The sequence below is a fragment of the Epargyreus clarus genome, unplaced genomic scaffold (genome assembly GCF_041222505.1).
Source record: "Epargyreus clarus isolate Ecla_fem2 unplaced genomic scaffold, WU_Ecla_fem_2.2 ptg000027l, whole genome shotgun sequence".
Classification (NCBI taxonomy): Eukaryota; Metazoa; Arthropoda; class Insecta; order Lepidoptera; family Hesperiidae; genus Epargyreus; species Epargyreus clarus.
The window spans coordinates 1486216-1504716 of NW_027332234.1; the positions used below are offsets into that span (position 1 = coordinate 1486216).

Below are 18501 nucleotides of genomic sequence, written 5' to 3' on the forward strand. Positions count from 1 at the left end.
GACATCGCCATATTGTTGTCTAAATATAACTCAGAACTAAATAAATAACACCGCTGCATTTGTTCCCTTAAATGTGTTCTAGTGTTAAGACGCACTTATTTCAAGTGTGTCATATGATAAATTTCAAGATAATTAATTAAATATAGCTGAATCTAACCATCTTTAGGGTAAAATCGGGAACCTATTAATAAGCCTCAGCTGTCTATATGTTTGACAAAGTTCTCTATAGTCTCTATCTCTAGAACACTTGATTTTTTTTACATACTCGTAGTGTGTATTACTATGGCCGCTATAACAACAAACATTAAAATAAAAAAGTTTTAAATAAAGGTGGTTCCTCAACCCAGAGCTAGCATATTGGGGTTTATGTATTAGACAGTAATATGTATACATACTATATACTATGTAATATATGATGGTACACATACTTTAAATTTCCACGCTGCATTTAATATTATATCTGCTACAATAACAAAATAGTAAAGATAAAAAAGTTATATTTTTTAATATTTTTATTATTTTTCAGCGGAACTCGCCATTTGCAAGTTCGAGTCGTACTTGGCCGATTTATTAAATGTGTTTTCAAAACAAATTAACAATTTATTAAAAAAATACATCGTAAGATAACATCCACGCATAATCATATTTTAAAAATAAATCTCAATTCCTTAAAGAACACTTCATTAAAGAAAATTCCATTCCAACTCAAAACGGCTAAAGAAATATATTTACAAAACCTCAAGAGTTAGGTAATTCGAGTACACGTTGAAATAGCCCGCAACTTAACCTTTCGTGGAGAGTTCGATATCAAAGCCTCCACAAGAGGTTCAAGGCTCGCCTTAAACGTGGACTTCCGGTTAGTGGAGACTTAAGATCTTCCGGCGAGATAAATATCGTGACAAAAGAGACTTTTATTTTATATGTATTTATAAATGAGTAACATTTTGAAAAAGTGCATTGTTTGTGTTGTAATACGAATAAAGTTTAATATATAATAGATGCTATCGTTATTGAGGATTGTATTGAAGGTGGTAGAACCCTTTGTGGTTCGACTCCGGCAGCACCAACGCCACACCTATTTCTACCTAATAACAGCAGTGTTAGGCGCTGCTGTGTTCTATTTTGAATGGTGTGGTAAAGGAGACAGACTTTTCCGAGGCGTTCCAGCTTAGTCCTCAGGGGTAGCGGTGTATCTGTGGCCGACCTCAGGTAGGAATATCTAATCCTATCTGGGGTTGATTACATATGTCCATGGGCGGCAGTAGCCACTTACCATCAGGTGGACTGCATGCGTGTCTGCTACTCCTATGTTATAAAAAAAACAAGGTTATTGAGAATTGAACTCAGGACTCTGCGTGTTTATAGATCTGTAAGCTAACCATTGCAAAGGATTTCAGGGCTGATCAATAAATAAGATATTTTTAAATGCGAATTAGAACTAACTTAGGGATCACAAGAAGACCTCTGCCTTATAAAAACAGTAAGGGTTGCTATGTCCTCTTTTTAAAGGTGTGGTGAGGTAAGAAACACTGACTGTTAGAAGCGGTGATAGTATTCCCGGAGCGCTATGACATGGGGCTCTTCAAACAAGATGCAAAAGAGCTCTCATACAAAGCCGGCGATGTATTGGCGACTCCTCTGGTGTTGCAAATGTCCATAGGCGGCGTTGACTACTTTCCATCAGGTAGCACGTCTGCCTAATCGTTAGGTGAAACTATAAAACAAGTTGAATTTGTTGCCAGTGTCACAAAGCATCTGTTGTACTCAGTTCGGGCCGTAATCCTATTTGGGATCATCACTTGCCATCATGAACCATTCATACTACTCGTCATAGTCGTTTACTTGAAAACGAAATTGAATTTTAAGATCTATTTATTTCAAGTTACATATAAACTATTTTGTTTTATAATATAGGAGTAGCAGACGAGCATACAGTCCACCTGATGGTAAGTGACTACTGCCGCCCATGGACATCTGTAATCAACCCCAGATAGGATTAGATATTCCTACCTGAGGTCGGCCACAGATGCGCCGCTACCCCTGAGGACTAAGCTGGAATGCCTCGGAAAAGTCTGTCTCCCTTACCACACCCTTCAAACCGGAACACAGCAGTGCTTAACACTGTTGTTATTAGGTAGAAATAGGTGTAGCGGTGGTGCCGCCGGAGTCGAACCGCAAAGGGTTCTACAACCTTCAAGTTACATATAAACTTCAAATACTATTTTACTACAGTAGCACCAACAAAATTATTTTCGACTGAAAGTCAATAACAGATATTGAAGGCTTTCTTCAGACGAAGAATTGTTTCGAAAAATAAATGGTACGGCCGTGCCACTTTTTTTGTTCGACTTAGCGGGGTCACGGCCGTGCCCCCAGATAATAAAGTTGATAAAAAATTATGTATGGCATTAATGGCAATAACTGCTACTAAACAAACTTTTAATCATACGTACCAACTAGTAAATAAACACTTCCGTTTAGTTTTTAAATATATTAAGTCCTATTATCAATATTTTGTTGAAAATTTCTTAAAACATTTTTTTTATCTCATTTTCGATAATGTTGTTAGCAGCGACGTGTGTGAGTAACTTTATGCGATAGATCTTTCATGTCAGTAATATTCTATTTGAAATGTAATTTATCTGCCTGTTCTGAGGATAATATACTTTTGTTTAATAAAAAACTAGCAAGGAAAGATTTATGGTTAGACAGATACTTTTATTACTCTATTAGACAGAGAGGTACAAAAAGTAACGGCAAAAACAATAAAAATTGAATAATTCCTGTCTACAAATCGTTGTCATATTTCGATCTTTAGTAGGCAATAAAGAGATAGATAGATTATTTATTAATAATGGGCATATATCTTATTTATTTTAATTGAATTAACCTTGAGGTCGGCCAAAGATACATTACTGATTCTGAGGATTGAGGACTAACTATTTGACTTACAACACAATTCTGTTTGAAGTTGCTTTAAGATATTGGTAATGGGCATCGATATTATTCGATTTAACACAACTAAAAATTGAAGAAACCAACTTCAATTTTATTAATTAAAAAAACGTACGTATCGATAAAAAATATGAACATGTTCAATCATTGAATCATTCATATTATACATTTAATAAACAAAATTCAGTAAATAAAATATTATATTAATATTTAAGATTACTACTACTACTACTACACTATACTATAAAAATAATTCCATTATTCACCATTACGATAGACGTAAGACGTTTCGTTTAAATTCCCTCAAGTTAAATACTACGCCAAAACATAAACGTGATGGATGGCAACTGTAAAACAGATAAAGATGATTGATAACAACTGACGTTATCAATGTTAAGGTAGGATAGCTTACACTGAACTCTGTTATTGAGCTTTACTTCTATATTCATCATTATCATCAACCCTTTTCTGTCCCACTGGGCTCGGATCTCATCTCAGAATGAGTAGGAGGCCATAGTCCACTGTGCTGGCCAAGTGTGAATTGGTAGACTTCACATACCTTAGAAATGAAAAATTGAATGATTTCTCAGGCACGCATGTTTCCTCACGAACACTCACGATGTTTCCCTTCACCGTTTAAGCAAGAGATAATTTCTAATACGCACCTAGCTTTGAAAAACCAGTGATGCTCGTCTGGGATTTGAATCTCGGACTCCTCGATCAAGAGGCCAAGTTTCTTAACCACTAGAATATCTCTATTTATTTCGTAACAATATGACTGAGTTTATTCATCATTCATTCGTTCAAACAAGACGTTTCGTATTGATTCCGTCGAAGCACAAACGTCGCAGAACCGTGATGGATGGCAACCGTAAATACACATAATGATGATTAATGACAACATTGTTATCATGAAAATTTAAGGTATATTTCACACTATTCTGTATTGTAGAGCGAAGTTTGGTAGAAAAGTAATCTCTAGAATTAAAATTGTTGTATACTTTAAGAAAATAATGTCAAGATATTTAAAATTACTACAAAGGCGATTTTTGTGGAGCAGACGCGAGAGGGTCCCAGGGTCGATCCGCGGCCGGGCAGATTTCTAAAATATGAATTTAGGTTTCTGTTTTTTTTTAAGTAATGCCAAGGCTAGATTATGAAATAGATATAACTATTTCTGGGTATAACTGGGATATAACGGTTTCTGGGTCTGGGTGTTTGTGTATTATGTGTATATCTCCCACGATACAGGGAATAAAAGAGTGGGGCTGTGAGTGTTAGCTTTAAAAAAAAATATTTTTTTTTTAAATTATGCCAAGGCTAGATTATGAAATAGATATAACTATTTTCAGAAAGGGTTGTGATCGATGTTTTTTATTTATGGAAAACTAGCAAACTTACATGCAATCTACTTGATGATAATTGGCAACTTTAGTCAGCACCTATAATCAACCCCAGATTAGAATCTGAGGTAGAAATTTAACACAAAACCTTCGTTTAAAAGTTTTAGCAACCCTACTAACGACACATTCTCAGGCATTGCCCCAAAACCTTCCTAGAATCAAGCCTCTCCTACAGTTACAGGTCGAACTTACGGATTTCCAATTAAACTTTCAACATTCAGCTGCTGAAGGATTGAATAGTTTGCTCTACATTGGACGAACTCTATTAACCCTTATGTGGAGGACTCTGATAAGAAAACAAATGGACAAAACTAATAAGGCTCGTGCGATAGAAAGTTTTATTCATCTAATAAGGATTAGAATTAAATAATGTAGAGCAAACAATTCAATATATTGTTAACTGTAATGTTAAAGATTTATTTTCATAAAATACTTCGTATTGTATACGTCATCATCATCGACCCATTACTGTCCCACTTGTGGGCAGTCTCCTCTCGGAATAAGAAGGATTAGGCCATAGTCCACCGCGCTGGATAAGTGCGTATTGGAAGACTTCACATACCCTTAAAAACTTTTCTTTAAGATTCGTTTTTTTTTATATCGTATTGTATTAAATGAATAAACACCTTAAACCATAGGTATAGATTTTCATCTGAAAATTGTAAGCCTTAAACAAACCAAAAGACAGTGGTTTCAGACGCCCTACTTCGAAACAATTCCAAAAATATTCATGAAAACGGAAGCACTGACATACGCACATCATTTTGACAAATGACAAAGGTGAATAATGAAGTATTCATAACCCGGAAACCATTTCGCTCATAACTGTGTAAATAGAACAGGATAGATATACCTTACCATATCAATGGCTTGTAACAATACCTCCCAATTTTCGTTGACCTCTACCTCACCATAATTGGAGCCACTGAGGCAACAAAGATCATATCATGGCATTCATTACGCTATATTATACCTAAGGGTTCCCGCACACTAATCAATCAATGCATTCGATCGACATAGATCAATTGGTGTTATAACTTTTGCCGTTTGACGAATAACGATCGATGATCGATCTAAGATTGTACCATCGTCGAAGTCTACTATACAAAAACAAATAAATAAAATTAAAGTATGTATAATGCATACAGAAGCATATACGGTAAATATTTAAAAAATCTCTGTGGGTCTGTCTGATTTTCTGACACGCTAATCTTCGAAACGACTGGACCGCTTTTAACAGGACTTTCACTGGCAGCTAGCTTATGTTATAAGGAACACCTAAGGCTACTTTTATTTTAGATAAACGAAACCTATGAAATTTCATCAGTATTTATACTTTTAAACTCGGACGAAAATGCGCTGCACAGCTTTTTAAAAATAAATAGAGATCTTCACCATGGACGATCGACGTCGCCTGATCGATTCTATGGTCGATCGATGTGTAAGCACCATTAATGGCAATTTAATTAAAAACGTGTTTGCTAATTTACTTGTGGTGTAGAATCTAACCGGTGTTAGAATAATTGTGGTAGAATCCATTATTTCTGACATGACTTTACGATAATGACTAATATGCATCATTAAAATATGATTATAAACTTGTATCTGATTGAAAATGTATCAAAATTACGTAAATAGACAAATAGACATTAATAAATGATAAAATATTTATAAAACAGTAATACTGTGTGTTCATGTTTTTACGAAAGATAACTACCGTAGTTTATAAAGGACATATTTTAACAACTTTGTAAAAAGTCATGTCAAGTTTGGTAAATGATCAAATAAGAGTCTAAATTAAGTTTTTTTTTTGTAGAATCCTAAAAATCGTGCGTGAAACTTGTTCACAAAGGTGAAGACTTAGCACTAACTCGGTAAATGTTAGAACGTTACCATTTCCGGTGGCTCTAAGGTTGTTAGGTCAAGGTCTATTATATTATTATGATATAGAAGTAGCAAACATTCGGGCGTGATGATAAGTGGTAACTGGTGCCCATAATCACTGTAATCAACCCCAGATAAGGTTAGTCTTGCCTGCCACAGATGCCTTGCAATCTGAAGACTAAAGAAAAACAGCCTTACTACACCTTTCAAGAACACAGTGGTGTTAATTAAACAATACAAAATAACAGTGATTTAGTAAGACCAAAAATAAGTGCGGTGGTACCTTTGCCGCAAACCACGCTAAGTTCTACTACCTCTACAATATTTTAATTTATATAATTTTTACAATTATTTTTTCAAGCACATGTATTTTTTTTTATATTTGAACCTGAAGATAAAGCAGACATGCTACCTGATGGAAAGAAGTTAAAGTCGCCTATGGATATTTTCAATACCAGAGGAGTCGCCAATGCATCGCCAGGCTTTGAAGGAGAGCTCTTTTTGCACCTTTTTTGAAGAGCCCCATGTCATATGCCTAATTTTCTGGCACATCCTACAGCCCAAACGGCTTGACGGATTTTAACATAAGGTGTTGTTGGATTCATCTAAAATTTACGGGTCTCCTATCACCCTGAGAGGGTTTCAGGAAAGTCTACCGCTTGCCAAGTGCGAATTGGTAGACTCCACATACCCTTAAAAACTTTTTCAATATAAGATTTCTCAGACATGCAAATTTACTAATTAAATTTTAAATTACTAGTACGAACATAACTTGAAAATGAGAGATGCATGGGATTCGAACCTCGAACTCCCGATTGAGAGGATGAGTTTCTAACCACTAAATTATCACTGCTGCTCTTACGAGCGAGAATTAAGTAAATAAACAAGTTTAGTATCTTATATATAAAATTCTCGTGTCACAATGTTAGTTACTGTACTCCTCCGAAACGGCTTTACCGATTTTCACCAAATTTTGTATGCATATTCAGTAGGTCTGAGAATCGGCTACTATTTTTCATACCCCAAAGTGATAAGGGTTGTTCACCCTTCACATTTTTTTATTTATATGGCCACACAACGTTTGCCGGGTCAGCTAGTATTTTTATAAATCAAATTAAAAGGTAGAACTCTTTCAATCTCTTATTGTCTAATTCAGCTAAAGTTCACTTCAGCCGTTCTCATTTCAACTGCACATTGTCTTCATGAAAGGAGCAGCTCGACTTCAAGTATTTAGGTTAACGAGACACGAACTGGACTGTATTGTTTTTGTGTTCATAAGGAAGGGATTAGAATACGACCAACTCGTCTTCCATGTTACCGTCGGTGGTAATAACCGATATTTCGATGTTACGAGTATATGAGTAATACTATACTCTACTATACTATACTATACTATATTAATTACCACCCATCAATGGGCTGGGCACGGTTCTCCTCTCAGAATGAGAAGGATTAGGCCATAGTCCACCGCGCTGGCTAAGTGCGAATTGGTAGAACTCACGTGAAACCCCTTGAAAACATTTTTTTATTTCGCTTGTACATATGCAGGTTTCCTGACGATGTTTCCTTTCACAGTTTAAGCAAGTGATAATTAATTTGTAATACGCACATAACTTTGAAAAATCAGAGGTAACTGGGTTTGAACTTCGGACCCCTCGATCAAGAGGCCGAGTTTCTTAAGTTTAGTTTAGTTTTAGTTTAGTTTAGTTTACTTTAGTTTCTTGGCTATCACTGCTTTTTATATAACAGCACATTGTCTTCATAAAAGGAGTAGCTCCACTTCAAGTATTTAGGTTAACAAGACACGCACTGGACTGTATGTTGTTTTTGCGTTCATACAACAATAACGTTGTTTCCAATTTAATAAAGAAGCGTTAGCAAGTTAGTAGGAAGTGAATTAAAGTGAATTTTCCTTTTAATTTAAGGGGGAGTTTCTGAAAATCTACCGTAAAAATGTTTAGTTAGCAGATATTTTCAAAATTAGGCAGCAACAAGGACGCAAGCAAATGTTATTAGATTTCAAATAGTTACTTAAATATGATTGCATGTTTTCTTGTTATGTCGCTGTTTGCATTTTTTTCGAAATATTTTTTTCGGCGCATTAGGGAAAACGAATCCAACTTAGTGTTTTTTAGTGAAATAAGGTTGCGTATGTAACACATAACTTATTTGCAGTACATATTTAGGTACTTGCGTCTATTGAAAGTCTACTAAAAACTAAATCGATATCATGAAAACCTATTTAGCGTCAGTTAAAATCTGCTGAACGCATCAATTAAGTAATTAAAAATATTTTAAACGAAATTTATTACTACTTAATGTTGAAAAGATACATATTAAAACGAGGCATTTGTATTGACACTCATATTTACTTATAATATAATTATCTATATGTTATATATCTTTCCTAATACAAAGATGTCAGTTGCAGGAGGCTACGAGGACTGCATTTAGGTCTAGTATTTAGGTTAATGAGTTACACCTACTCCGCGCAAAGTTTGCCCTCAGAAGAATTTCTGCAAATGCCTAGGTAGGCGGTAATTTGAGAGTGTGACTTTTGCAGCCAATTTATTTCAACATCTAAAAGTAAATATTCTGTAAAGTAGATTAGAAATAATAATTAATTTCTTTCGTTTCCCCAAATATTTCTTAATTGACCAGCTATATTTTGATAAATATTTTAAATTATTTTTACTATATAATCGGACATGGATCTACCTATCCGAAAATTTTGACACAAGCGTTCGGTGAAACAATTTTTTTTCAAACGGGCTAAATTTTTTCGGGCTAAAAACGGGCTAAAATCAACGGCCTTGATTTTTTCATTAAAATCGTCCAAAACATACATCCGTAACATTTTTTTTAATCGTGGGTGCCATTGACACACAAAGGCTAAACTTCGGATTTGTGCGTGCAGTATAGACTTAAACTTAAAATACATAAAATTACATTACACTATCATTATGAAATTGACCCGCATAAAGTCTTGAAGTCAGTTTGAATTATTCTTTTCTCGCCCATGAACCCTCTCTTATGAGTGTTTAACCCATAATTATAGAGAAGACGCTTTTTTACTACTAATATTTAGTAGTGTATTTTGATAATAATACCTTAAATAACTACGCGGAATAGTCAAGAGTGAAAGGCGATCAGGCTTTGTAAACACAAAAGCAAAGGACATGAGCAGTGTTCCTTTCTACAGCTAGGACAAAATGACCTAGAGACTAGTGTCTAGGTCTAGGTTTGAGAGTTATAGCTACATATTTGAATAAAGTTGTTCAAGTTAATAAAGTAGGTACAATATAATTTAATAACTATTATTATATTGATGTTATAGCTTAAAAAATCATTATAGCCTAAAAATGTATTAAGCGTAAAATTGTAATGCACCTAAATTATATATAATTGTCACAAGCGTATTCATTTTATTACTTCGTCTGGAATTCAAAATCAGACCATAAACATAAATTAAAAAATATATATTAAAGCTCGTCGAACAAAAAAGTCACATTTTTCACTTTATAAATTAAAAATAATAATTATGAAATATATTATATTATAACACTTGACTAACAAATTATGTGACTATGTTATTTCCCAGGAGTGGTAACACTTTTGTGAACAGCATGAGGTTTTTTTTTTTATTTATAATATAAGAGTAGCAGACGAGCATGCAGTCCACCTGATGGTAGGTGGCTACTGCCGCCCATGGACATCTGTAATCAACCCTAGATAGGATTAGATATACTTACCTGAGGTCGGCCACAGATGCGCCGCTACCCCTGAGAACTAAGCTGGAACGCCTCGGAAAAGTCTGTCTCCCTTACCACACCCTTCAAACCGGAACACAGCAGCGCCTAACACTGCTGTTATTAGGTAGAAATAGGTTTGGCGGTGGTGCCGCCGGAGTCGAACCACAAAGGGTTCTACCATCAGGTGGACTGATGGTTAATTTACTTATACTATATATTTACCGATTGCACATTTCTTTGCTACTACACTATAAAAGATTATTTTAATTCAAACGATTATTCGTTCAATCATTTCAATACAGCAAACGTATTATAGGGATTGCTTCTAAAATATGAATACGAAAATACATATTTGGGGAAAGCCACCTAATTCTGATTCCAACCGAATTCCTATCAAATAGTGATTCGTATTTTGTATTCACGCCGCAGTGCAGGAAAAAACTGCATTAAATTATGTTATATGAAATATATTAAAGTTATGTAATATTTTGGCGTTTAAAAACCAGAGCTAAAAAAATCTTAACCAAATTTTAACAAGTGTGAAATCCAATTTAAAACATAAAACGTGACTTTAATCATCAAATACGAATATTTTTATTTTGAAAAAACCTGTGTGATTTTATGACGTATAATATTTCTTATTTAGTTTCATCCGTATTGTATAAAACTATATCTTTGTGTAGGCTTAGTGCAATAAATGTACATATTTAGATTGCATTTTAAATCATTTTAAGGGATTAAAATTAAAAAAAAACATCGCAAATGAAAAAGGTTTGATAGGCTACTCGGCCATAACCCCAATTAAAAGTACACAATTACTTTTTAAAATATATATTTGATTAAAAGCAGGTTACTACAGGACGTGATTTTATCTCGTACTTAACTTCTTCGTTTAATACTCTAATGTATAATATATGTAATATGTATGCAGTCTATCAATCATTGCTACATAACATGAAAATAAAGAAGAAACTATTAAAATTAAAAACTTTGATTTTACCCAACTTAAAAGCCTTAAAACCTTAAATTATCAACAAACAATTTCCAAGATAACAGGTAACAATAACAAACGTTCGGTAATTTAAAAATCATTACTGTTATCTTAATTGCTTTGGGAAGACAAGAACTTAAAAATAATAGTGGACGACCTCAGATGGTGGAATGATAAAAGCCATTACGAAAATAAAATTCAATAATTGCATAACGCATTATAGTTCCCTCTTTAGCGACTATTACCACTGCTACGTGAGCGATAGTTGTGTAGACGACTTTTATGTCGCTTGAACTTCTGGTCTTAAGAACAGTAAATTGGACGCCGCTCGGTCCAATTTGTTGTTCGAGCGATCAACGAGCGGGATACGTTTGATTTTATTCGAAAAATCTTACAACAGTTGATTGACTATGCGACTGTATAGGTGCATAAGCTACTAAATAGTCGAGTCGAGTCAAGTATTTTTATAACAGCCGGGTTAACCACTACTTCTGGCCGATCTAAATAACCTACTTACCTTTAACTGTAAATTAAATGTAAATTTAGCTACCAAAAGGAGCTGATAACAGTTTGCGCTTCTTTGAAACTTTAACGTGATGTATCTTTTGTAGGTAGTAGTAGTATCTTTAGGAGGACTTTGTGCTTACCATAGTAGTTGAGCCATACAAAATTACATAGAGCGTTTCAATAACGTAATAATCGCTAAAACCACCAGTTGTTCTAGCAATGGTAGCCAATGACCAATTAGCCTAATGTGAAAAGAATCGGATTCTAAAATAACCTGCTTTTATGATTCAAATCGAACTAATCGGTTTTCGATTACACAGGTCATTTAAAAACCAATTAAGTAACATCAACATTCAACATCCACATGTAAATTTGGAGTACAAAAAGTTATCTATAAATGTACTCTATTACTTTTCTGTATAGTATGTAGTATTTTTCACTTTGCTTTTTTGTTAAATATACAAATGTACACATCAGGAAAGTTAATATTTAATTATTAATAATTAAAAAGAAATTTTTATTAAATTAAAAGTATTTTTATAAAAAGGTTGTTTGATTTTTATTGATTATCCCAATAAGAGATATAATAAAATTAAAATCAATACTATGAATTTTATTTGATACACGTTTCCATTTATAGGTAAAATAAGAAATTAATTGCTTCACTAAAGCTAAAAGATAGGATTAAATATAGGTAACTATTAATATTTAAATTACATTCAAAACATTTCACTAGTCGACCAGTCCAAACCGATGGACTAAAGTATCCAAAACAGTTTTTCAATATGCAAAATTCATGACTCGTTCGTTATTTTATCTGTGCAAATCGTTAAAGATGTTATGTCCTTAACACTAAATACGATAAAGAGCCAATGTCAGTGTTAAGCGTACAAATTAGTACAGTCAACCAGAAAAAAGATCCACTTTTTGCCTTCACCTCACGAAGGTCAGTGCGCTGGAGCAAAAAGCTGTGGGGCAACAACAAACTTTTTGTTGTTAATATTTCATAATGTTATAGTAACAACTAAAACACCATGACAGATACATTATTGTTTTTATTAGAGCATGTAAATCTGAGACCGGTTATTCAGTAATCTATAGATTTGATAACGAAAGCTTTGAAGAGGATGCTATATAAGATTATAAAGCATCTGGGCTAAAAAACTAGAAGTCGAGGCCATGAACTTAATAGTATTTTCTTAGTATAAAAATATTTATATTAATAAAAGTCTCCAAAATATTCATTCAGCTGTTCTTTTGTTCGTTAACCTTAGTTATTTATTTATATCTTAACTTTTTTGCAACTAAACTGACGCTCCAAAATATTTTTTACAAGGTATTATATTTATTTTTTTGTTTTAGATTTAAAAATGTAAAGTCATTTTGATGTCCTTATCTTATAATAATGTAAAGGCCTGGCTGAAAATACACAACATTGCAGTAACATCATATGCCTTATCAAGATACTTGCCAATTACAGACAAATAGACGGGATTACGATTATATAAATAACCTACTCGGTATTTGCTACAATGTTTGTGCCTTCTCCGCAGGATATAGGTTTTTAGCGTGAATCGAAGGATCAAATGATTGCTTCAAAGGAATTTGATTGAATTCAAAGGATTGGTTGGTCATTGTTCGGCGAGTTACTCGCCGGATTTTTCGCAAGCATCTAAGTGAGGCATTAAATTCGAAGCTTAAAAGAAACAGCCCACAAACAACATTGATAGGCATCATAGTTTATATTGAATGCAACAAGTGCTAAAACAATCGGCTGGACAAAAACAATCGAACAAAATCGTTTGTCACCATCGATGACAGATGAAAGCGTCATTATTCTAAATTTCGCTGTCAAACAAAAACCGGTAAACAATAGCCATTGATGTGCGGATCAAACAAACAATACGTTGGACGTTGTTTGTAAATGGAAGCAATTAGTTCATATGTTTGTTTTTTAAACATATTTCTGGCTGGCGATTTTTTTGCGTTTTCTTTTAATTATTTCGTGCGCTGTTGACTTTTGTGCCGATCTGGCGCCAACGTATGCAATGGTTTTGCATGGATAAAAATATTTTTACTAGTACCGAAAGCCAATCCAGCTTAAAAAAATGATTAATAGTCGATTTTAATAAAAGGTTGTTGACCTTTATTAAAAATAGGTGCAATCTCACCTTCGTTTTGACTTCTTATGTGTGCATTTCAGTAGGAACTGTTATAAATTTGAACTGTAACTAATAAAGGCTTTTATAAAATGGCTTATATTTTTGGTTCGTCAATAATACCTATACTGTGAATATAATACGCATAAATTCCACCCAAACTTTTGGAAGTTGATTTTGAAATTAGGTATTATTTCGGTATTGGGATACAGAAGTCAGCTTTGGACAAATGACAGGGACAGGTAACCTAAAACTGAGCCTCACAGAGAAGACTGAAAAGGTATCAGAAAAGACAGAATAAATTGGTCATATCAAATTACCAATTTCGTCAAATGTCAAATTAAATGTATTCTGTAAACTTTCGAAAATTATCCAAAATAATGAATTTGACCGTTTTATTGAAATGTCAAATTACCAATTTTTCAAATGTCGAATAGGTTCACAATTCTGTAAAAATTCAAATATTCTGTAAAAATAAAAAAAATCGCAGATGGCGAAAAGTAACTCTGAGACTTGAATTTTGTGATCAATTTGTAAATACATTAACTTTGGAGATGTCGCAGGCCGCAAGGAGGATCTCAACAGTGGGTAGTCGGCCCCTGGTCTATAAAAATCAAGGTGCAATGCTCATTTACTGCTAAAATTACATAAAAAAAATGGTTGCCTGTAAAGTCGGTTTTACGGGCGAAGATTTTACGTGACAACGTCTTTTTCTCGGTAGAATATTTATTGATATGAATATAATTAAATGCGCCGATTCAATGCGCCTAATTCTCTAGTGCTGCGCGCGCGGCAGACCGATCATAGTTGAGTGGGAGAGAGACGCAAGGCATTCGGCGGGCCTCTCTCTCGTTCGGTAACTCATCGTAACGTTACCGGGCGTTACACTTTTTCATAAGTGACTCCCAGCCGCAACCTAATTTAAGACGTTGTCACGTCAAAATGACCTCCCTTTTAAATATAAACAACAATAAGCTTAATAGCTAAACATTAATAAGGTACGTAAAAACGCGCAAATTTGTAAATTAAAATAAATAATTTTAAAGAAGAACAAAGTAGGTGGCCATTAACGTTTTTTTACATTACATTCTGTGACTTACCAGAAATATCCAAGTTTTTATACTCATTAATTATAAAGTTATTCATACTTCACGGTTTTTATTGTCTTCACTCTGATGAGCAACAGATAAAAAATAACTTGTTTGTTTTTATTATTTTGGCATATATATACGTATTATTTACCTACTAATAGAATTATGGTGATAAAAGAAGTATTGTAGAATACTATACTATACTATAAATAGAAAAGTTCTGGTAAGTTTAAGGTAAATTCTTCTTCTTTTCAAAACAAGATCTTATTAGCAACGTTAAACTTAAAATACATATAATTAATCAATGTATAATATATAATACTATTAGATTATATTAGAAAAGATAAGATATTTATTATTCATGCCAGTAAATCAATTTGTAATTTTCAATTTTCAATCAATTTTCGTTTTAAAACAAATTAAATTCAAAGTGTGGTAAGGGAGACATAGTTTTCGAGGCATACCAGCTTAGTTCTCAGGGCAGTGGCGCGTCTGTGGCCGACCTCGAGTAGGAATTAAATCTGGGGTTGATTACAGATGTCCGTGGGCTGCAGTAGCCACTTACCATCAGCTGGACTACTACTACTTCTCTTATATTATTAAAAAAAAGTAAATTATACTAATAAATACAAGAATAAATGCAGAATTATAATTTAAACAGTCGAAAAATAAATAAAAAATGACATTATTGACAATTCAAATAGGAAGTTGAGCAATATGCCCGCCGAATTTCAACCGATAAAAATTGCTCATTAATATTACACACGAACGAAGTTACGTACAAAAACTAGTGCAAAAACGCACGGACTTCCCGCTTAATATATTTTATTGTATAAGCGTGAATTATTGTGTAAGTGGCTACCTAATATGGAGTTGGTTCACGCTACAGAGGAGGAAGTCAATTAATAAAGACGTCAGTTGACTGACGTGAGAATAAAAACGATAGGCATTTTTTCTTTCTATTTTCCTAGAAAACAATAAAAGTACAAATTAACAGATCAGAAAGCATAACTGGAATTCACAATTAGATAAGAAAATTGCAAAAAAAAATCAATCATACCTGAATGTCGATCCAAAAAATCCTTGAAGTGCACAGAAAAATAAATTAAAATAAAAACACTGCGATCACTCGCGGCGATTCGGATACCAACACGACGCACTGCGCCGTGCGACCGACGCGGAACAGCTACGCCGACAGACTGAGCTCTTCACCAACGAACGACGCTCAAACCGATCGCAATAAAAACAATCTTTTGTTTATGCCATCGTAATTGATACAAGGGTAATCAATTCCATTATTATCTCAAGACATAGGAGTCAGAGTCGTATGACAATTTACCTCGCGACAAGGTCGGCCAGGTGAGAATCAGATGAGTCGAGGCTTTATTTGTTTTCGTATCCACGTGATGGCTAGTAATGTATGGAGGACAAAAAACATACTTCACTTTGCATCGCATCAAAATAAATGGAAAAATGAGGTGGAGATCGTTTGAACCTTTTTGTAGACACAGGTAAACAAAAACTGGCTTTGCTAGATTTTTACGGGGAATTCCTAGGTACAATATACAAATCCTGGTGTATTGAACTTTTAAAAGCCATCAATAAAAAAATAACAGAAATTAAAACAGAAACAGATAAACAGAAATTAGGATATATGAAGCAAATATATTTAAAGATAAATCCATAACATGAAATAACCCGAATCGGGTTACAACAACGACAATGGCTACCTTAAAACTACACTGGGAGCTCTTAAGTAGTTATCGATGGATCGAAAAGATAAATAAGCAACGCTTTTTCCATCAAAAACCATAAAGAAGTTCCAAAAAATATCCAAATATATCATGGATGTCTCGGACATACAACAAAAATACATAGTCACACAGAACAGGAATCAAAATTCATTATTTAGGTGTCTTCCGAGATCGAACCTGATTCCTGTCTCAAACCGTCAATTATGGTGACTACATCGTTACGCTTGTCATTATAAGTTTCTTTTTTAATATAGGAGTAGCAGACGAGCATGCAATCCACCTAATGGTAAGTGTCTACTGCAGCTCATGGACATCTACAATCAACCCCTGATAGGATTAGATATTCCTACCTGAAGTCGGTCACAGATGCGACACTACCCCTCAGGACGAAGCTGGAACGCCTCGGAAAAGTGTCAGACACACGTGGTGAAAGAGACACACTGTTACCTTACCTTAGTTATAGTTAAGGGGGAAAACAAACCATTCTTCTATCATGACTTGTATTATTTACAATATTAATTATAATATTATTAAGTTTTTACCTTGTTTTTCACCATTGTTGCCATTTTTAAATTTCTAATAATGACCTTTATTATATTAATTACCTTGCTTATAATATTTTATGACATCTGAGTTTTCCTTAACTCTCCTTCTCTATTAAAACTATGTATCCGAAATATAAAATGGTCGCCGGAATCAAGCCATCCCTGAAATATTTGTTGGCGAATAAGTTGATGAGACATTTGTAATTTTGTAAAATTAAATCAATTTTTAGACTGCGGGCCTCCATACAACTTTTCGCCCCTGGCCTCCAACGACCATGGTCCGCCACTGAGCCTAACAGCCTAGACTAAGTAATGTATATTGCTTCTTAACTCCTACCTGAAATCTAAATTCATCATTCTGATATCTGTCTGACCAGAGATCGAAACCAGAACCCACTGACCACCTCCACGTGAGTCGTGAAAATAAAATTGAAAACTTCGATCGATATAGCCCACAGTATGTAGTATGGCGTCGTTACATATTAGAACACAAACTTTTCAGTTTCTTTAACATGTGGGAAAGTTTGTCGGTGGAAGTTTTCAAGTATAATATAGGGTGGGCGATATTAACGCCACCCACTCTGTGGTCGGATTGATCAGCATACCTATATGTCGGATAATTCCAGGTTCAATCTTTGGTTAAAATAATTATTGAATTGAAACATCTGGTTAGTCTCTGGGTGATTGTGTTTGCGTACATGTTTGTGCGTCCATGGCAATCGCAATACAATGATGAGGATAGTTTAGAAGTAAAAAGCGCATTATTTTTAAACCCTTGTTATATTTTCGCCGCTAATCGATCGATAAATAATTTAAGGTGTATTATGTACCTTCAAATTTTCGATTGCAGAGGTATGTATGTTGTATGGTATGCTTTAATCAACCCCCGATAAAATTAGATATTCCTACCTGAACTCAGCCACAGATGCGAAGCTATCCCTGAGGGCTAAGCTGGAATGCCTCGGAAAAGTATGTCTCTCTTACCACACCCTTCAAACCAGGACACAGCAGCCCTTTACACTGCTGTTATTAGGCAGAAATACTTGTTTCGGTGGTGCCGCCGGAGTCGAACCACAAAGGGTACCTTTATATCGCTCATCATATTCAATTATTTTTAAAAAATATTTTCTTTAATATAAATTCGATGTTCCTAACAAAGCCAAAGTCCCGTTTTGTGATTCAAATGTCGTGGTCACATTAGTTAAGCGTCTCTGCAAGCAAAGTCCACTTGCTATTGTTCAAGAGTGGAGCCAATCTCAGCGCAAGGTCTACGATCCGCTTAAGAAATGCTTTCATACTATACTTGTTTGACATTAATCTTACTTCAAGATCGCTTTTTTGTAATACAGAGATTTCTGTATGAAATATATTGAAAAATGGTTAGTATCGTCTTCGTATTGGTGCGTATTTAATTTAACGCAGAAAGAATACTTAATGTTTTAGGCTTCTTTTTTAACCGA

At 34.2% G+C, this 18501-nt stretch overlaps 1 protein-coding gene across 1 annotated transcript in view; it reads right to left on the reverse strand.

Annotated features, from left to right (window-relative positions):
* LOC140753681 (Ig-like and fibronectin type-III domain-containing protein 2) overlaps positions 1 to 15958 on the reverse strand; it is a 181067-nt gene extending 165109 nt beyond the window's left edge. Inside the window, exon 1 of the mRNA XM_073088411.1 lies at positions 15803 to 15958. The gene's annotated coding sequence lies outside the window, so the exon portion shown is untranslated. The remainder of the gene's footprint in view (positions 1 to 15802) is intronic.
* Between the last annotated feature and the right edge of the window lie 2543 nt (positions 15959 to 18501).